We start from the raw sequence: 22300 nt of genomic DNA, 5'->3' as shown, positions 1-22300 counted from the left end.
AAATAATAGAAAACTAGGCAGGCAGGGCTGGGTTGTAGCTCAATGGTAGAGCACTTGCCTGGCATGTGTGAAGAACAGGGTTTGATTCTCAACACTGCATATATAAAGATCTATTGACAACTAAAAAATAATTAAAAAAAAAAAAACTAGGCAGCCAGTAAAATGATCACCCATGATTATGCACATCAGGTTCAACTCACAAATAGAGATATATATAGAACACTATAAAAATGACCACATAGCTTCATATATAGAGAGAGACTGCTGTGTATTTAAAATCTTATATACACTTTCATATCCATCAATAAGTTTCCAAAAGTGAGTTAATTGTGGCCATTTCTTTGTGCAGGAGTTGAGGGTTTACTTTTGTCATTATGTTGTTTTATATGGGTAAAAATTTTTCTAATTATTATAATAAAAAATCACAACAAACTTTTAAGAGAAAGAAGTGCCTCTATATCACCAAAATTACTTCAAATCTTTTCATCTTCCTATTTAAGAGGAAAGAATTCATTGAATGTTGCAAGTAAATGTAATACAGAATCTCCTTCTCAGAACCACATTTTAAAATGACAAAATAATAGAAATTAAAATATTAGAGTCATAGAGATAGGGAAAGACAAACATCATTATTCAAACAGCCCACATTATTGGCATTCACCTTACTACCCAGAGGTTGTATGAACTCAAACACTCCTAAAACAATATCCCTTTTACACATTAAGGAAGCAGACTAAAATAATAATAATAATAATAATAATAATAATAATAATAATAATAATAATAAAATAATTTTTAAAATGTAAAATCATAAAACACTTACCACAGTAAAAATATTTAATTATTTTCCTGTCTTACATTCTTTCATAGCACCTTTATTAAGAACCTGAAAAAAAAAGTTTGGAGAAGTTAAATAGATTTTAAATGTATACATTTAATCTGATGTTTATTTCCTTTAGATTTTTGTTTTCCTGGAACTAGAGAAAACAGTTCAAAAGTACATGGGAAAATAAGCAAGCAAGAATTCCCAGGAATATGAAAAGCAAAAAGGGGAAACTAGTTTTAAACGATATTAAAACTTTTATAAAATCAATAATGTGATCCTGGTATATGAAGAAAAAGACTAATAGAATACAAACCCCAGAGACACCCCAATACCTCCAAAATTTAACAACACCATAAGAGATTCAAAGAAGGGCTCTAAAAGCAACAGGTGAAAATAACAGGCACACAGAAAAAGATAAAGTTGAACCTATGCATCATTCTGAACACCAGAATAAATCATAATTTGAACATTTAAATGTAAATGTGATACCATAAAAGTACTAAAAGAAACCATGGGCAAATTCTAAAAATCTTGGAGGCCTTTCAGTGACTTAAACTCCAGATACCTGGGCTGGGGCTTTAGCTCAGTGGTAGAGTGCTTGCCTAGCACTTGTGAGGCATTGGGTTTGATCCTCAGCACCACATAGAAATAAAGAAATATTTTTAAAAAATATCAAGATACCATAATGATTAATATAAACTGTAAAATTTTAAAAAAAATGTAAGACTTTTGTATATCAAAATATGTGAAGGTAAATAAAAATAAGTGAAAATCTGGGGAAAACTAGAATTGATATCACACAGGGCTAATCTCTCCAATTTACAAATTTCTAGAAATTGATAATGGGAAAAAAGCAACCCAAAACAGAAATGTGAAAAAAAAAAAATTAACAGAGAGTTCACAAGAAAAAAAATACAATTCGTTTTTAAGCATAATATGCAGAGCCTTATTAAAAATGATAGAAATCCACATTAAATTACTCTATATTGATAATTCTCATCTATCAAACTGTTAACAAATTCAAGGGTTGTACACAGTACATTGGAAAGGCCCCAGAAAAAATAGGAACTCTCTCATACACTGAGATCTGCCCTCTCGTATCTGTGGTATTCAGACTGAATTCAACAATCATAGGTGAAAATATTTTTTAAAAATATTGTCATACTGAACACATACCAACTTTTTTGTTGTCACTAGTCCCTAAACAATACAGTGTAACAACTATTTATATGGCATTTATATTGTATTAGTCTTCTAAGAAATCTAAAGATGATTTAAAAGTATGTGGAGAAAGTGCATAGGTTATATGCAAATACTATGCTTTTTATATAAAAGACTTAAGCATCCTTGTATTTCAGCATCCACAAAGGGGTCCTCAAATCAATCCTCTATGAATAATGAGGAGCAACTGTACTTGTGGGAGTTTAAAATGGTGCAACACCTAAGAAAGGAAGCATTTAACTAAATTATAAATGCAATGCCCACTGGCACGGTGATCCCACTTCTAGGAATGTATCCCACAGATGTACTTGCACATGTATAAAATGATATGTATACAAGCTGGTTCACCATAGTATGGTCTGTGATAAACCTAGAAACAACCCAAACACTACGGGGGGGGGGGGGGCTGGATAAGTAAACAAGGCACTTAATAGACACTGTTTAAACACAGCTGTTTTTTTTAAGTGTTTTCTATAAACAAATATTATATTCATTCTAAATAAATACTAATAGGAAAAAATCTAAAGAGCATATAAAGAAAAAACAATAGGATAGAATTACTTAAATAGTATACCACATTTTATATAAAAAGAATATAGTACACTGGCATTTCTCCTACTATAAAAGGAAACAATTGACATCTATGGGAAATAAATTAAAGGTAGTTATCTAAAAAAGAGGGGTGAAGGGGGGGCAAAGCAGTTGGAAATCACATTTTCCGAAGCATGCCTGTGTCATTTTAACTTTTGAACCATAAGAACATGTTATCTACATTAAAAGAATTTTTAAACATTAAAAAGAATATTACAGAAAGAAGAGAAAGAGACACCCATAGATAAGATTTAAAACTAAGGTTTAAAGAGATTTTTTGCTCTGAAATTAGATGCTGAAAAGCAATCTTGGTGTGGTCATTACAAAAAAAAAAAATGCTTTTTCCCCCTTCAATCAAGTTAAAGAATATGAAAATCTGTTTTTAAAAAGCTATTTAAATGAGTAAGAAATTTGGAAAGGGGAGAAAAATGTACAATGAGGACACTCTAATATAATGGTTCTCCAAGTATGGTCCCTGTACCAGCAACATCAGCAGCATGTGATAACTTGTTAAAATTAAAATTCTCAGGCTCCCACCCAGACTACTGAATCAGAAACTTTGTACTAGTCCAGCAATCCTGGTAATACCCTCAAGTCTGAGAGTCACATATCTTGTCTGGTTCTTCCCACAGGTTCAGATACGCCACCAGTCTGCATTTCAAACAAGCTCCAGGACATAGGACCACACTTGGATAAGCAAAGCTGAAGTCCTCCTGGGGGAAAAAGGTATGTAACCTTCATATGGTTGAGTTTCCCATGAAACCTGTCCTCAGTATCAGATGGAAAAAGTCCTTATACAGGCTTCCTAGCCAAGAGATATCATGGAGCTAGTTTCCTACATAAACTGTACACAGAAAATAAATGTTTTCAAATACATTCTTATAAAAACAATAACAACTATGAATCATTGAAATTCAACTTAAGGATGTCTCACTTGAAAAAACTTATAAGTGGACCTACAAACTTTCAGAAATTGGGCTAAGAAACAAAAATAATCCATATTCCATAAATTCTGCCTGTGTTGTGTGAACAACTTAACCTCAAATGCATTAACTTCCCACCATGTGCTTTCATGGAAAAGCACCAAGAAGTTTGTTTCCCTCAAACCCTTTTCAAAAAATTGTCCTCATGTTGATGAACACTGGTCTTCCATTTGTTTTACACAAGGAGAAAGATCTGTACAGGTGAAAGACCCACCGATTCCCTGTCCAAGAAAGACGCACGAGGCACTGGCTGCAAACGCAAGAGGTGATTTATTGATACACAGGCGCCTGCGGGTGCCCAGCGAAACCTCAGCCGGAGCTTCGGTGAACTGGCACACCGGGCTTTGGGGTACAGATCTTTTATAGGGTACAGTGGTCAGTTTCCCTCCTAGCACAGTAACAGGTATCTCATTGGCTCTTTTGAATCCAGCATATAGGTCACTTAAAGGGTAAACTTGTTTTTCACTATAGGTTCCTGGAAAAACCATATAAAAACCATTTGTTATTCATTGTATGGTTTTTCATTGTATGATCCCGTTTGCCCAACCGTGCCGGTTCCTTTCCCAACCATCCTGTCCTTTCTTAATCGGTTACACTTAACTGATTTTCTGAAAAATACATCTGACGTCTGTGCAGGTGCGGAAGCAAGCCCTGGTGATTTATTACTGGGCCTAAAGTTATTGGGCTGGGGTCTTTCACAGGAATCTTCTGAATAAAACATTGTAGCTTAGCAGAGCGCATCACACACATCCAGAAGGCGGGCAGCTTTGGAGCAGCGGCGCCACAGCAGCCGTGAGATTCGGACCGAGCTTGAGCCCTCCCTGAGCCCCAGAGCTGCCCCAGACAACCACCCCGGCTCCCCGATGGAGCTCGTCCATCTGTCCCCAGCCCTGCCACCCAGCCCCAGGACCCGCGCCTTGAGCGCCCCCCCCCCACTTTCCTCTTCCTGGCACTGCCTGCCACCAACCCGCTGGCCACCATGTTGGTGGAGCTGGAGAAGGCCCTGCAGCTCCTGGGCGCCAAGGGGGCCATGGGGAGGGCGGCGAGGTGGGGGGGGGGCAGCGACAAGGGCCGTGGTGGCCCCAAGCATAAAAGCAGCGGCAAGAAGAACCAGCCGGTCAGCCAGCTAGTGGTGGAGACGTGCGCAGGCTGAGCAAGCAGAAGCTTGTCGCTGGTGGGCATCTATGCAGAGGCCAGGAAGGTGGAGGGGTTCAACCAGCAGAACAGCTGCACCTACCTCAAGTACTTGGTGCACGCTGGTGCAGAGTGACTTGCTACTGCAGGTCAAGGGCACAGGCGCCACCGGCTCCTTCAAGCTCAATTGCCAAAAGCTGACGGCCAGCTAACAGTGCACAAACCCAAGAAGCAGGCAGCACCCCTGACCCACCAAGGGTGCCACAGCCAACAAGCACGCACCCCGGAAGGCCGCTGCCACAGAGGACAAGGGCAGCAGCAGCAGCAGCAGCAAGGACAAGAAGGCAGCGGCTGGGAGCAAGAAGTTGAAGAAGGCAGACAAGCCCAGTGTCCCCAAGGTGCCCAAGGGCTGCAAGTGAGCGCCCAGGCCCCACACGCGACAACGTGGAGGGGGACCTTCCCTGCTGGGCCACGACCTCCCCTCCCCTCCCCCACGCGCCGCTCTGACCTCACCTCCCCCATGCGCAGCTCTGGCCTCCCCTCCCCCAAGCGCTGCAGGGAGATTTTTGAAACAGCCCGGGTGATGCCCTGATTGGCTTAGCAATGGCCGTTGCCATGGTTACCGCCCCACCCGGCAGCCAATGGGCAGGGCCCTGGTTGGCTAGCTGGATTCAGCCTCCAGACCTGGCCCCCTCCCTCTTGCCACCTCTGGGCTCGCAACAATTGCAGCGCTCCCCTCCCCACCCAAGCCACAATAAAACATTCTTGACCTTTGCAAAAAAAAAAAAAAAAAAAAAGATTCTAGTTTAGACAGAAAGATTTAGAAGTGAAATGTGGTGGCACATGCCTGTAATCTCAGCAAGCAGCTCTGGAGGCTGAGACAAGACTCTCTCAAATTCAAAGCCAGCCTCAGGGATGGTGAGGCACTAAGCAACTCAGTGAGACCCTGTCTCTAAATAAAATATAAAATAGGGCTGGGGATGTGGCTCTGTGGCTGAGTGCTCCTGATTTCAATCCCTGGTACTCACCCCCCTCCAAAAAAAAAAAAGAAGGATATAGAAATCTGTAACTTTTTTTTACAAGTCACCTTTGAATAGTTTTGGATGCTAAAAATTAACCAATGTGCTGACATTTTTATATATTTCCTATTTCATTCTCTCTGAGATGCCACCACCTTTAAGACACTTAGAACATTCTTATTCTATGTTCAACTCAGAAGAAAAATTTCCATGTGGTTACAACATGCCAATTTTAAGATTCCATCCATCTCAGATGTGCATCTTAAAAATCAATGAAATGCCTTAATTATAAACCACAGAATTGTATGGTAAATTATTTGTTTTTCTTCCAATTAACTCTTATGTCTCTCAAATGTAAAACTCCAAAAAGGCATGCATGTTTTGTCCATTTGATGACATTTCCTCCATGCTTAGAAACTGGAACATTTTCAATATCTTTGTAACTCGTTATTTATTTAGTTTACATAGGAATATGTGAATATGAAAAAAAGTAATGATTTTTTAACAGTATTTTTAACAGTACTGACCTCTTTTACTCTGGGAAATTTTTCTTGCTTAAAATAAAAAAAAAGTAATTATTTTCAATTTGTCTGGCTTCTCAGGTCAAAGAGATTCAATACATCTCTACACAATTGAAAATATATTCTCTTCCGAGAAGTCTTTACTTACATGTTTCCACAGCACCTTTCAATACTAATAAGCAACAAACACTTTACAAGATTTTTAAAAAGTCAAAATAAACATCCTTTTTAAAGTTAAACAAGTTGAAGAAATTTTTGTTACATTGTAGCTAGCTTGAGCTAAATGCTATTTTAATTTTCTCTATCATAACTAGCAGTGCTTCAAATGAAAAGATAATTTGTAATGAGTCATACCATGAGATCTGGTGTATGTACATCTATCTGCATTTTTCAAATTTGCTAATATGAACACCAGTAAGTAGAAAGGGTTATTTTAAAAGTGATTACAGCTGGGCATGGTGCTGCTTTCTTGTTAATCCCAAGAATTTGGGAGGCTGAAGCAGGAAGATCCCAAGTTTCAGACTGCCATTTCAAGAAGGGGAGAAAGGGCTGGAACTCAGTGGTAGAGTGGCTCTGGGTTCAACCCCTAGTAAGTAACCCACCCCGCCAAAGTGATGACATGAATGTATATTCTACTCAACTCAGAACTACTATCATACACACGGCTGTCACTTCCCAACTCTGTTCTCACATCAAACTGCTAAAATGATATTAGTGTTTAGATGTCAACATTTCTAATGTGAATTCCCATTAAACACAGACAAACATAACCTTGCCTTCCAAGATTCTAGAATAATTGACAAAGGTGTCACTAAACAAGATCATAGCCTTTTTTATATGTCAGACACATCAGAAAAAATAATTTTCCCAGAAAGAAGTTGTTTGTCATCACTTTCTTGTTAAAATAAAGTAGGTAATGGATATGTTCTCAATAGTATTCTCAAAGAGGCAGAACAGTCCTTAAGGAAAATTTTTAGTTATCAAATATATTGAGGGACACCAATTTAGTGTTTGGGTGCCAGGATCTAGGCTTCACACAATTCTTGGGTGGGATGGATCTGTATTATCAAGATTCATCTGGTCACAAGAATTTTGATCTTAAAATGGTTTAATCAAGCCCACTTTAAATGACAATTATTTTAAGACACAATATTTAAAAGTTTTTATAGGAAACTCTACCCCTTGCCTCTAATTATGTAACACAAAGTAGTAAGGGGAGCTTCAGGAGAATAAGGAAACTTTATGAAAATTAGTGCTCATTTTTTCACACTACACATTAACTCAACATAAATTTAAAATTATAGTGAGTAAACATAGACTAGTATATATGCTAACAGTATGAGATGGCACATAAATATCACCCCAATGAATCTAAAAATTACAATCTTGCTAATATTTTACTTGTTATTAGTGGCAACTGAAGGGATCCATGGAAGGGTCATAGTACAACCTGTGGGTAGACTGAGGCAGCCTGTAATTGACCTTGGCGTGTCATCCCTAGTTCAATCTAGCCTCTATTTTTTATTAGTTTAAATAAGGTTGTCCCAACACTAAGTGTCCCAACACTAGTTTCCATCTTCATCTCCCTCTTGGATTTTCTTGTTTGAACTAGATCCTAGTACTTTTTCTTTCTTTCTTTTTTTAACCAACTCAAACGTCTTCACTAGCAGCAGGTGCAAGCACTCGAATGCATGCTGTCTTTCACTACAGCTGAAGTTTCTGGTTATAAGTGAGACTGCAATGCATGTCATATATTGTCCTCCCTTTATTTCTCTTCTACATGTATGTGAATGTATCACACTGACTTTCACTTATGTGTGTAGGCAGGTTCTGTTGTGTACAAACCTCACTGCTCAGTAGCAAAGTGGGCTTGATAAACATTCAATACCAAGGAGAGGAACCTTGGTTCTGGGGTTGACAACCAACTGTTCCAGACTGAAATCCCATGCTTCAAGGGTTATCTAAACGTTCCTTTGCCTGAGGCAAGGCTTGGGCTCCAGTATTTCACTTTCCTTGGGTGAGTGACACCACCTCTGGAGTACAAAGATCACTCTAAGCCCACCTCTGCTCTCTCACACAGGGCCAAATGATAGTTTAGGGGTAGAAGTGAAAGGAAAGTGACCACAACACTCGGAGTGACCAAGAGATCTTTATTGCAGCAGTGCAAAAGAGGAGGAGAGAGAAAGAGAGAGTGAAGAAAGAGATTGAGAAAGAGAGAACAAGATATGGAGGCACCAGCAGGAGGGAGTTTTTAAAGCCAAATTCTAATGGGGTCTCTGGGTCTGCAAGCTGCCTTGTTGGTGGACAATGATTGGATTACACAGTAGTTGCTAAGGGTATCCTCTTCTGCCTTCAGGCAGATGGTGCAGGGGTCAGATGTGGGTTTCTGTTGCACCAGATGGGTGGGGGTCGAGTGTTCAGACTTGATGTAAACAGGTGATAAAGAACAGGGGGAGGGGGGGCATGTGTTATCCTGCAGCTAACATCCGTTCAGCCTGCCCTACATACAACTGGGTTCAGCCTGTCCTGAACCTAACATTCCTCCCATTTGTTTTTCTAAGTGACATGGGGAAATCATAAAATCCTCTGGCTACATCCTGCTTAATGGTGGGCAGCGTAGGACCTAGGGGAGAAAGTGGAGGAATGTTCAGGGACAGGTCTGGGAACACCAAGCAGCCAGAAATAACACCCAGTGGCTATAAACAGTTATTTTGGCAGGGGTAAAGTCCATAAAAGTTCCTTGAAACCACAAGTGATCGATGGCTTCAAATCAGTCCTGGGCAGAGGAGATCCTTGGTATCAGCCTTTGGTCCTGTCGTAGGGACTCTAGGAAGTATCAGAGGTAGCTTGGTTGAATCCAGTAATGTTAAGGGTGACAGCCCAATTTCAGCCAGTGGAAGGGCAATTGACCCATAAACTGAGAGTGGGTGGTGTAATCCTCATGCCATGTCACTTGGATGTTAAAGCACCATCTGTGGTTGGGATAGAAACTTGAAAGAAATTTAATGATTAGTAAAAGAAGAACAGGATTGGTGAGAAATTTTGAGTTTAGTGGGCGTGGTGGAAGTCCAGGACTGGATATTTGGAACAGGTGCCTTTTTCAGGTGGGAGACATGGTACCAGGGAGAATGTCTAAAAGCTTGGTCACCATTGGGGTAGTAAATATGACTGTATGGGGTCCCATCCAGCAAGGTTGCAACAACTGAGAATGTAGTTCCTGAAGTAAGACTGAGTTGAAGAGGGTCCAATTCAGTTTGTGGTTGTGCTGGGACTGAGGTGATGAATGTTGCAGGAAGGCACTGGTCTGCTTGTTTCCTGAGAAGTGGGGGCTGGACCTTTGTCTAACTGGGAGGAGGTGGGAATTCTTAACATGGGAATGGTCTGCTTGATGAGGATTGAGGTGACAGTGTCAGCAGTTTCCCTGGATGTAGGGAAATCTTCTATCCAACCTGAGAATGTATCAACCAAAGTAAGTAGGTAGTGAAGCTCTTTGTGCCTAGGCATGTGAGTGAAGTTGATCTGCCAGTGTTCATCTGACTGGTGGCTCCTCATCTGATGTGTGGGGAGTTTAGGTTTGATGCTTCATGGTGGGGATGCTGTAGAGCAGACAGACCAAGTAGAGTGGGCCTGCCAGAGAGCAGATCTCATTTCTAGGAAGTGAAAGAGAGGTTGTAATATCTGGAAAAGAGGTTATGAAGGGTGTTAGGTGGGAAAGAGTGTCTAGAGCTAGTGTTATGCTCAAATTCGGGACCCCCAAAAAGACCACCAGAGACCCAAGATCAATGTAAGCAGTAAAGAGGCATTTATTATGAGCTAGCTCGGTCCTCTGCGCACACACAGCAACTGGTGATACTGAGAGGCCCAGAGCCCAGGATTTGCAGCAGTTTTATACATTCTTTGGAGAAGGCAGAGACCCCCACATACATCATAGCATCTCTTAGCAAATTATCAGACACCGCAGGAAAATCAAATAACAACTTTAAAACATGATTAGCACATTCACTGGTGGGAACAAGTTGGGTAGAAGTGATTGGTTACAAATATTCATTTGAACTGATTGGTTTAAGCCAAGACGGGTTTTCATGCTGAATTGCATGGTTTCCCAACATGTAATTACTGGGAGGGTCATCTGGCATCCCAGGTATTTCCCTGTCTCATGCTGATTGGTGGCTGCTAGGGGGTTACTATGGGTTTCCACCTAGCCTGAGTCAGGGACACCTGGTGCAGCAGATCTCTCCTGTTATTTGTAGATAAACCACTTAGCAGGTTGGGAATGTGCTTAGGAGTGCTCTGTGGGTCTTTCCAAGGACAATGGTCATGTCCCTTACTTGGACAGGCTTTGCTCTGAGGTATAGGCTGGTTTTTCACTAGAAGAGTTGGTCATGAGTCGTAGGTCTCTGTCTTGGGCATCAGGGGCTGGTAGTCTTAAAGAAGTAGTTGATTGCCCGGCTGGTTGGTGAATTTGTGTATCTGATCTTGCAGGAACTTCTGTAGGCAATTTAACATACAGAGTTCTATTAGGAGAAACATAAAGAGGACTAATAGGGGTCCTGTGAGGTGGAGGAGCCAAGGCCACACTTGACTGAACACCACCCCTGGAGTTCTGTTGGCCTAGTTGCTGTCTCCTCTTTTCTAGCTGTTCCTGTCCTTCATTACTCCCAGGAATTACTGTGTTTTAGCTTAACTGTTTTTGGTAGGTGTTTAAGATGAAGCTGGTCAAAATTGACTTTGTTTCTATCATTAAGAGTCAGCTGAGTTCCCATAGGGATCACTTGTGGGAGAACTTGAAAGCAGCCTCTTAGTTCTGCTAGTACTATCTGCACAATGAGGGGTCCAGATCTTGCTTGACCATGTGGCTTTCCTTGGAAGAATCAGGGGCATCTCCTGTCTCAAATGACCCTCCTATTCACGGCAAGTTCACTGATTGGGTTTTCATTCTCCAGTGGTCTCATTAATCTCCCTGATCAGGAGGTTATGTGGTCCAGAGTTGCAAAGCTCTTTATAGAAGTTCCCTGTTCCCTAGATTCAGACTGACTCAGAGGGCAAGAGTCAAATATTGGTTTTCTTGGCCTTTTTAATTTAACTTTAATTCTTGATCTTAAAGATCCAGCAAAGTCAGTTTCACCTTAAATTAAGAGTACTGGCTTTTAGCTGAAGTCAGGGCTACTTTGGAGTCATTCTGATATATAGTAAGATGGTAGGCAGAACATTATCTCAGGGAAGGCAAGGCTCTTTATAAATCTTAGGTAAAGTGTTCTAGTATTGAAGTTGATCTTTGTTTCTTAAATATCATTTTATAAAGTTTACATATATTGTTGTTTGATGTTACATGAATACTAGCTAACAAAATATGATGTTACATTTGAATTCTACCCAGTGTATAGGACTTCATATTTATATTATTGATAACAGGTCCAGTTATAGAAAATTAAATGATATAAATAAATCTTCAATATGTTATTCTTATAAGTCTAAAATTACCATGCAACTTTAGTTTGGAGAACACCAGCTTGATATAAGGTTTTTTTTTTGTTGTTGTTGTTGTTGTTGTCGAGCTTCTAATTTAAAGACTTATATACCTGGAAAACATGAACACATTTGATATACAAAAAAGAGTAATACTACCACAATTACTATAGTTGATTTTATATTAATCAAGTTTAGCTCTTAAAGAAATAACATACTACAGTATTGCAAAATAACAGTTGTGGTTTAACCACAGTTGTATAATGCTTAATTACTTCAAGATTACTTGCTCAAAAAACTTACATATATAATCAACTTACACAGACCTTCTTTATGACTTACTGAATCCTATATAGCCAACATAAACAGACCTTCTTTATCACTTGTTTAAACCCTCTGATTTACTTAATCACATACACTCTCTTATCCCAAAACAAATTTTCCTTCTACTAAATCCATACTTAGAACCTTCTAATTTCTCTTTCCCATCTGTTAACTTCTTCTTTATTCACACTTTAAAACAATCCTTGTAAATTTCTGAACTTAGGCAAATTATTCCATTTTAATAAGTGATATTTTGTTATTTGAAGTACACAATTAATCTCATCTGTTTACCGTTTCATGAAAATATAAACAATGTTTAAGTGTATAGAAGTATACTTTTGTAGTGATGGACAAGGCAAGGCACCTAAGATAGCACTGAAGATGGGGAAACAGTTTTATTTGGTTGCAGCCAGATTCAGAGGGCACCTAACAGGAATACCTTCCAGTAATTGGACAAAGGCATGGAAAAAGCCTGTCCCAAGGAACTCACACACTCTGCTGCATCCAATTTCAGAGCAAGTCCCAGAACACCCTCAGCAGCCCCACCAGGACCTGAGGGAACCAGTTGTGAGCACCGCTGGGAGAAGGACCAGAGGCCAGGAAGTGTGCAGGCCTGCACGGGTATTGGAAGCTCATCCCACCACATCCCAGCAGTGTGACTTTGGGCAGGGCGCTGCACCTCTCTGTGCACCCTGAGCATGGAAACGCACAAGTTAAGTGCCTGGTACACAGCAAAGTGGTAGTGCCATGGCCAGCAGTGCCAACCCCGCCACCCTGGGAAACTGAGGTGGGCCCCAGGGTTGCACCCGAGTGCAAGGATTGAATGGCCAGGGGGACTGGCCCACGGCACCTGGTGCCTTGCCCTGTGCTGGGTCCCCAAATGGCAGGGACTGGGCAGCGCTGGGCAGTGCTGCTGTAGCCTCGGGCCTGTTGGGCTACCTCCGAAGATGCGGGCCACCCACCCGACCCACTCCCCTTGCGGCCTTGGTCTCTGCCGCTCTCAACCTCCTCAAATACCCCCCCTTAACCTCCTCAGCCTCCACCGAACACTGCTGCTGCCTGCAGCTCACGTGTTGGCCCCACCACCGCCAGTACTAGCGAGATTTTCCTCCTCTCTGCACTCCGCCGCCCTCACCCCAGGGATAGCGGACTGGTCTGGGTCACTGAGCCCTAGCCCAGGATCAGGACCTTTTATCCATATGCCCTTCCTGGAATCCTCTCCACCAACCATCGTGACCTGGAAGGATTAAAACCCAGGTGCTGTCATGTTTAATTTGCGGCCCCCAAAAGACCCCCAGAGACCCAGATCAAGGTGAGCAGCAAAGAGGTGTTTATTGCGAGCTAGCTCAGTCCTCCATGCACAGCAACTGGGGGCGCTGAGAGGCCCCAGCCCAGGGCCTGCAGCAGTTTATACACTCTTTGGGGAAGGCAGGCACCCCACATCCATCACAGCATCTCTTAGCAAATCACCACACACCGCGGAAAATCCAACAACAATTCTAAAACAGGATTAGCGGATTAAGAATATGGAAAGGATTCTTAGTTCAAGGGTTTGATGCAAGTAAAATGATTGGTTTAAACCATGAGGGTGTGGCAAGGGGGGCAGGAGCCCAGCTGCAGGGCTTCTAGTTTAGATATTGGCCACCACACCTAGATGGGAGCATCTGGAATTTCAGATATTACAATATCTTGGCCTGTCTTCAGCGATCACCATCTGCGGCTTTTTTAGAACTGTTTCCACAGAGCTTTTCTGTGGTATTTTCCTGACTTTAGGACTATAGTAGGTCAAAGGTTAAGTTTCAGAGCAAAATGAGGTCCCAAGTAGAATGAGGTTGCTTGGGTCTTTCAGTGGATCTGCAAATTAATACAAATCTGGAAATCTGTATGAAGATTAAAAAAAAAAAAAAACTAGAAATGAATACTGAGCCTATTCTGTGCCTGAGGGCTTAGGAGATCCTAGTTTTGAACTCTGCTCTCTCCTTCACTATTTATTTGGGATCACTTTACAAAAGCACTCTTTCTTGAGGCCGTGACTCTCATCATCTTAACACAGTTACCCCAGGTGCTTCCTGTGACCCTGGCAGAAAAAAAAGCAGGAATGCTGAGAGAGTGTCCAGAGACTGAAGGGAAGGGGCCCAAGTGCATTCCATTAATTGTTTTCCTTGATGATTTAATGGTTCCTTTTTCTTTGTTTTTTTGCAATGTTAAATTATAGGGAAAATACTGAAAATTGAAAAGCAAATGTTTTCATGAAGCCAGAATTAGACAGGCAGTCAGTACAGATAGATAACTTGAGTCAGGCAAAATCAAGAAGACCGATTTTGAATGATTCCAACCATTTGGAGACTGTCCAATAAGGGAAGAATTTTAACTCTCTCAGAGTGCTTCTTTGACCCCTGTCAAGAACCTCACCCCTCCACCTGTAACCAAGGTAATCTGTCCCAAGAATTCCCCCTCTTTACAGGAAGCTTTAAGGTGGTTCATTTGTCTTTCGCTCTCTGTATTGCTCTTCCTCCTTCAGCCCACCTGTGTTCCACCTTTGGGCCACCCCACCAAGAATTACTTGGCCTATTTCTGGGCCTAGTCAAGGATTCAGAAAAGAGAAAAATAAGAAGAAAAGGCATGAGAACAAAGGAAGCCTAGAATACAAAAAAGGACAGAAATCCTCACTTCTTCGGACACCAGTGTTGTTGTTGTTTACCAGTGACGAGTCCTTGGTTCCCCAATGTTGAAGTATAACACCAGAGAAGCACGCTGAGGCAAGGTCAGAGAGGAAAGTAGAAGTTTATTAAAGGACAGCAGAAAAGACGTCTCAGAGGAAGAAGGAGACCCAAGAGGTGGAATCCGTGGAAGGGTCTTCTTCTCCTTTTTATAGCTAAGGTTTTCTTTTAGCTTTCCTGCATTTCTGTCAGGGTTCCTGTCCTTTGTTCTGTTATCTTTCAGTGATCGAATGTAGGTGTGAAGGCCTGAAGAGTGGGGAACATGTGGGCCAAAGGTAGCCTTGTGAATCCAGCAAGAAGAGCTGACCAGATTCCCTCTAAGAGTGGAGGAATGTAAGAAAAAAGTTCTCACATCTGTTGAGAATTAACCTCTGAGCTATTTAACCAAACATTGGCTTATCCTGTCCTTGGATAAGGTGTATCCAGCAAAGAGATGAGAAAATTGGGAGGCTATTCTTTTAAATTACATCAGGAGGGGGCTTGTTTCTGCTGCAGAGCTCAGAGGGTTCTGTCTGAGAAATCACATCACCATCAGCATACTCAAAGACAGAATTGAGTGCTTTCTTCTGACTGGGAGTTCAGGAATTCACAGGGATAGATAGATGATATATAGATATACAGATATATAGATATAGATAGATATGATGTATAGATATATAGATGTATGGATATATAGATATATAGATAGATAGGTAGATAGGTAGGTAGATAGATATAGAGAGAGATTGATACATAGATACAGATATAGATATAGATAAAGCAAGAGGTATTTTAAAATAAAGTGCATGCATGGCAGGCTGTCTGACCTGAGCCAGGACTATAGCATGGATGATTATGGAAGAAGAAATGGTATGTGTCACCATCACACAGAAGTTTCTAAGGGTTCTTCTGCAGGAACATCACCTCTCATTTTTCCAGAGACCCTGTGTGAAGACTTCCAGAGCTGTTAAGGACCTCCAAGGACATCCTGCCTGCCCCAGCCCCCTCTTTGAGTGCAGAATTTCTTATTTCATGGCAGGATGGGCCAGGAAGAATTCTAGACAGGTAGGGCTGTCCAGCCAGCTTCAACTGGCAGATCAGAGTCATTGCAAGGCCACCAGGCCTTGGACAGAAATGTTGGGGTACAGGCTTTGGATGCTGCCAATGGACCCACCTTCTTTCCTGTTTCTCTTCTGACCACCAAAAGATAGGAGCAGGTTCTGTAAGGGTAAAAGAAATTGAAGTTAAAGCATAAAAGTTAAAGGGTAAAAGACCGGGTGTTGTAAAAGTTTCTAAGTTTCAAGGTCTGAGTTAAAATGTAAAGGAGGTATTGTTAGGTTTCTATGCTACCTGAAAAACCCGAAATTTCTGTAGCTGTTAAGACAATGCTTAGAACCACCCAGTGAATATTTCCCCTGACTATTTGGTTGTTTAGGGCTCTGTGTGGTCGCACATAGGCATTGCAGGGCCTGGACCAATCAGTTTAAATGTAACCCCCTCCTTAGGAATGACCTATCACTCCAGCCTGACCTGTTCCCGCCAATGAATGAACTAATCATGTTTAGGAGTTGTTGTTCAATTTTCCCACGCCTCATGATGATTTGTTCTGATGTATACAAAGCCCTCCGCCCTCCCCAAAAAGTGTACTTAAGCAGTGCTCAGCCCCTGCTCGGGGCTCTGGGCTGCTTTCCCTTCTTGAGTGGGCACGGAGCCCCAGCATGCTGGTTCAATAAATCCCCCTTCTGCCAATTGCATGAGTGGTCACTTTGGTGGTCTCTTTCTCTGACGTTTTGCGGGACCCTTACAGTTCTATCTCCCTTTCCATGACACAGGTAGGCCCTCTTTCAGTCCCAAACAGCCTGCATGGGAGGTTTCATGAACTGTTATGCTCGAATTCAGGACCCCCAAAGACCACCAGAGACCCAAGATCGATGTAAGCAGCAAAGAGGTGTTTATTGTGAGCTAGCTCGGTCCTCCTCGTGCGCACACACAGCAACTGGTGATGCTGAGAGGCCCTGAGCCCAGAGTTTGCAGCATTTTTATACATTTTTTGGAGAGGGCAGGGACTTCACATACATCATAGCCTCTTTTAGCAAATCATCACACACCGCAGGAAAATCAAATAACAACTCTAAAACATGATTAGCACATTCACTGGAGGGAACAAGTTGGGTAGGGGTGATTGGTCAGTACAAAAGGGGTATTCATTTGATCTGATTGGTTTAAGCCAAGAGGGGTGTATGTGCTGAACTACATGGTTTCCCAACTTGTTATCAACCACCATAAACCACTGGCATCCCAGGTATTTCCCTGTCTCATGCTGATTGGTGGCTGCTAGGGGGCTGCTATGGATCCCCACCTAGCCTGACTGAGTCAGGGACACCTGGCACAGCAGATCTCACCTGTTATTTGTAGATAAACAACTCAGCAGGGTGGGAATGTGCTTAGGAGTGCTCTGTGGGTCTTTCCAAGGACAAATGTCATGTCTCTTCCTTGGACAGGCTTTGCTCTGAGGTAGAGGCTGGTTTTTCAGAACACTAGAGGAAGTTGGAAGTCTTCCATGAATGCCTTCTGTGACCCCAATAGTAACCTCCTTTTTTGTGCCTCAATTTCCACATGGGTCAAAGGAGCTGGATAAGATAATCTTCAAGGCCCTATCAACTCTGTACAGAATAGTGTTTGTCCCTAAGATTCCCTCGATTTTTTTTTCTTGACATAGATTTTTTTATAGAAGCAACTTTTCCTTCTTCTCCCAGGGAATTATTAGCCACATGTTTCTGAACTTTTCCACACCACCTTCTCTGGACTCGTCTCACTGAATCTTTGCTTTTTTCTCAGGTCCCTGGTGGCCATAGCTAGTAAGGTGTTGCCTGCCTGCTCCCTGGGACACACTGATCTTATATTCCCATGGAACTTTTTCCGTGGAGGGGGAATGAAAAAGGTGCCCCCTCTCTTTGAGCATTGGCTCAGTCCTGGGCCCCAGGCTGGGCTCTTTCATTTGTGTTTCATTAAATTTTGAAAGCATCTCAGAGACACAGAGGAGTCAGTTCATATGAGGAAACTGAGGCTCAGAAACCATGGCTTGTGCAATGTCCCAGATTAAGAAAAGGTGAAGCTGGGAATCCAACTACATCTGTTTGGCCCAAAAGCTAGATTTTATCTTTTGCATCATATAACCACCTGGCTTCTTCCTGGAGAAAATTCCTGGCTCAAGGACAGGGGTGGCCAAATATCAGAGAAAGGAGAGCACAGAATGTTGATCTGAAGACACAAATACTCCTCAGGAAAACAGGAAAGGGAAAAAGAGACACTCAAGTCTCAGAAACTGGCAATAATCCACTTGAATCCAAGGCTCCTGGCATGTGACATCACACCCAGTCTGCTCCCCACCCAGTTTTGTCAATCTGACTCTTTAGAAAGGATTTTGTACCAAATTCTACAAAAGCCCAAATGGCAGAGTGCAATGTGCCCTCATTTCCATCACAGAGGAGCTGTGGGAATTTGGATAAGTCCCTTCCATGCTCAGAAACCTTGTTTTATTTTCATGAGTAATGAGTGTGAGACTCTGCACCTATCTCAACAGATTATGGTGGGCAGCAAAACAGAACAGGCTTCTCTGACTCAGATGTAAAACACATATTATCCTCTTTCACTCACAGCACCCACACATCTCAAGTATCATCTGTAGAAATACCTGACAGACATTTTTGAATCTCTACCTGTCACCAACTTTGAACAGTTTTTTAAAGCTTCATGAGTATTTCCATATTTTCTAGTCTGTAATTCTCTCCACAGACCTCTCAGTAGGCAGTGTGGCTCCTGTCCTTGGCTGTAGTTCACAGATTTAGAAACTAAGGCTCACCATTTATGGTTCCCAGCTTGTTGAAGGGTTGACTTGAAGTTGGAGCCCTCTGTCAACATTTCTCTATCTTCTTGTCATTTGGAGAGAGCAGGCGAGTAAGAATATCTCTACAGCCATCTGTGGTCCAGATGTGCCCAAGACCCTCATCAGCCCCATGTCCCTCCACACCAGCCACATGCCTGAGTTCAAAGCCAGCCTCGGGACTGAGCATAAAGGCTAGCCCACAGGTCAGCCCTCCTGAGGCCACCCACGTTCTGAGGGCTGCTGGTCTTCTTTCCTGTTTTTTTTTTTTTTCTTTTTGTGTGTGTACTGGGGACTTAACCCAGGGATGCTTCACCCCTAAGCCCCATTCCCAGCCATGTTTTATATTTTATTTAGAGACAGGGTCTTGCTGAGTTGCTCAGGGCCTCATTAAGTTACTGGGGCTGGCCTCCAGCTTTTGAACCTCCTGCCTCAGCCTCCCAAGCTCTTGGGATGAGAGAATGTGCCACCATACCCATCTCTGAGGATGCATGGACATGTGTAAATGTACCATGACCCCAACTTGAGTGGGATTCACCCCCAGAGCACTAGCCTATATAGGCATCTTCCTCCACAGCACACTCCCCATGTCCCCTTCAGTCCCACAAGCTGGGCACCATCCCTGGGGACATGACTGCTGGAAAACTGCCTGCAGAACTGGATGATTTTGGAATTTGTTCTTCATGGTCATAGGATGCTGGCTTATTTCTGTGTTTTCAATGCCATTTTGAAACTGAGGTGGTTCAGACTTCTTTACAAACAGCCAGTCCTGAATTCAACTTTATTAAGGGCAATTAATCCTGGATTCATTATAAATTTGCCCAGAGGAAGTTATTATACTTTCCCCTTTGATTGAAATTTGGGCTTTAAAGATGCTTTCAGGAGTGAAATGGAAATTTCTCTTTTCTCAGAGGGGACCTACCTTGCCAGCAATTGCCATTAACCCTGTGTGATCCTCAGTGGGTTGTACACCAACCTCAGAGCAGACTTTCAGGCCTCCAGCTGAGCTCCCTGTCACCCCCAGAACTGAACAGATCTGCTAATGTCACACTGAATCAGAGGTGCAGGAAGTCTGATGCAGTGGCAGAATCTCATTCAAGCAGGACACAGTGGTGATCATCTGTCATCCAGGTGGCTCAAGGGCTGAGGCAGGAGGATGGCAAGCAAGTTGGAGGCCAGCCTCCACACCTTAGTAAGACAGTGACTCAAAATAAAAACACCAAAGAGAGCGAGGGATACAGCACAATGGTAGAGCATCCCTGGGTTCCCTCCCTAGGACCACAATCAATGAGAAAAACTGCCACTGAATTTAGTTTACTAATACCAGATTTTTGTGAAAAATTTTGTGTCTATGTTCATGGGGATATTGACCTTGTTTTTTTTTTTTTTTTTTTTTTTTTTTTTTTTCTGCTTGTAGAATCTTTACCAGATGCTGTTACCAGGATGACGCTGGCTTCATGGGAACATATTAGAAAACATTTCTTCCTCTTTATTTATTTATTTATTTGATAAGAGTTTGAAATGCATTTGGTTTCATTGTTTGTTTTGGCACCAGGATTTGAACCCAGGGGCACTTATCCACGAAGCCCCATCCCCAGCACTTTTTTATATTTTACTGAGAGACAGGGCCTCACTGAGTTGATTAGGCCCTTGCTTTTGCTGAGGCTGGCCTCTAATTTGTAATCCTCTTGCCTCAGCCTCCCCAGCTGCTGGGATGACAGGAGTGCACCACCTTGCCTGGCTGGTGTTCATTCGTTAAATATATCATAGAATTCAAAATTGAGTCAAGCCATTGGGTCCCGGGCTTTGCTTTTCTTTCTTGGAAATCCCTTGCAGATAGCCATAATTTTTTTTTTTTTTTGTACTGGAGCTTGAACCCAGGGGTGCTTAACTACTGATTTCCATCTCCAGCCCTTTTAATGTTTTATTTTGAGACTAGGTCTCACTATGTTACTGAGGCTGGCCTCCAACTGGACATCCTCCTGCCTCAGCCTCCTGAGCCCTGTGATTACAAGCATGCACCAATATGCCCAACTGAGAAAAATAACTTCTATTTTGCTTTACTCACCATTGTTTTGAATCTCTCCATTAATGCAGTTATACTAACATTCTAACTAATACAATATTAGATCATCACTTGCACAGCTGTGAGTGTTCAGCTGAGGTCGGAGGCTATGATGACACAAGGGCTCCTGGGGAACCCTGGGTGACTTTCTCCTCCTGAGCAGCAGTACAGAAGGAAAGGCAGGCTTGATCCCAGGCTTGGGGGTTCAAAGATAAGATGGGACAGAGGTCAAGGCAGGCAGGGAGCAAAAGAGTTGGGAACCAAGTGACTGAGGGCCTCAGTCTTGGGCTGGAGAGAAGAGAGGTGGAAGGACTTAAGGTGAAACTTGATGGGAGTGAGAAGCTGAGAGACGGGATAGATGGTTTGTCCAGTGCACGGTTCTGGAAGGTAGTTCTCCATAGGATTATTGGTGTGTGTTTCATTGCATTGATCTGGCATTTTAGTACCTATTAGTGGATAAAAATATAATTGAAGCCAGGCACAATGGCATATTCCTGTCATCCCGGTGACTTGGGAGGCTGAGGCAGGAGGATTGCAAGCTGGAGGCCAGCCTCAGCAACTTAGTGAGTCCCTAAGAAACTCAGTGAGACCTTGACTGTAAATAAAACATAAAAAAGAGTGGGGATGGGGCTCAGTGGTGAAGTGCCTCTGGGTTCAATCCATAGTATAAAACTAAAGAGCATGGATTCAACAGTGTATGTGCGTGTGCAGGGGGATATCTTCTAGAACCTTCTTTGAATTCATCAGAAGTCTTATCTAGAAGCTTGTTTGTAGACTGTGTACCACGTTCCAAAATTAAAATTAAAATGGTAAATATGTGTTCTCCACCTTCATAATGTAAAGCAGTATAGGGATAGAGGCAAACATTGACTCAATAATGATGTCAATGATTAGAATAAAATAATTAGATTTTAAAGTCAGACTAGAGAGGACAAAGAAATCACATGGGAGTCAGGAGCCCCCACAGCTGGGCTGGATCTCGGGCGTGTCTTCACCCTCCTGTGAACTCACTTATCCCTGGAAGTTCTGTATTTCTCTGGATGCATTTTATTCATCTGCAAAATGGTGCAATGCCATTTGCTTCTGATAAATTCTCACTCATTTATTAAGATTCTGAGTAAGTGCCAGGCATGGTGGCGCACACCTCTAATACCAGCAGCTTTGGAGGCTCAGGCAGGAGGATCGCTAGTTGGAGGCCAGCCTCAGCAACTTAGCAAGTCTCTAAGATTCTTAATGAGACCCTGTCTCTAAATAAAATACAAAATGGGCTGGAGCTGGGGCTCAGTGATTTAGAGCCCCTGGTTTTAATCCTTGGTACCAAATAAACACCCAGAATAACGCTCCTCGGAGCCACCCACCCCCTGGGCTCAGCTCTTCAGCCAGGCAGCAAAACTCTTGGCTCCCTCCTGCAATCACACCCTCAGAGCTAGCTGGAAGAACCTGTTGCCAGGGAAGTCAACCCAGAGACACAGCGGGAAGTGTGTGGGTGGAGCTCTACCGGCAGCTGCGATGAGCACATGCCTGAGCCAATGGAGAGTGGCGGTGTTCCAATATCCTCCAATGGGGCA

This window comes from Marmota flaviventris, chromosome 9 (assembly GCF_047511675.1).
Source record: "Marmota flaviventris isolate mMarFla1 chromosome 9, mMarFla1.hap1, whole genome shotgun sequence".
Lineage (NCBI taxonomy): Eukaryota > Metazoa > Chordata > Mammalia > Rodentia > Sciuridae > Marmota > Marmota flaviventris.
The sequence above is the reverse complement of the archived record's forward strand: the minus strand, read 5'-3'. Positions refer to the sequence as shown.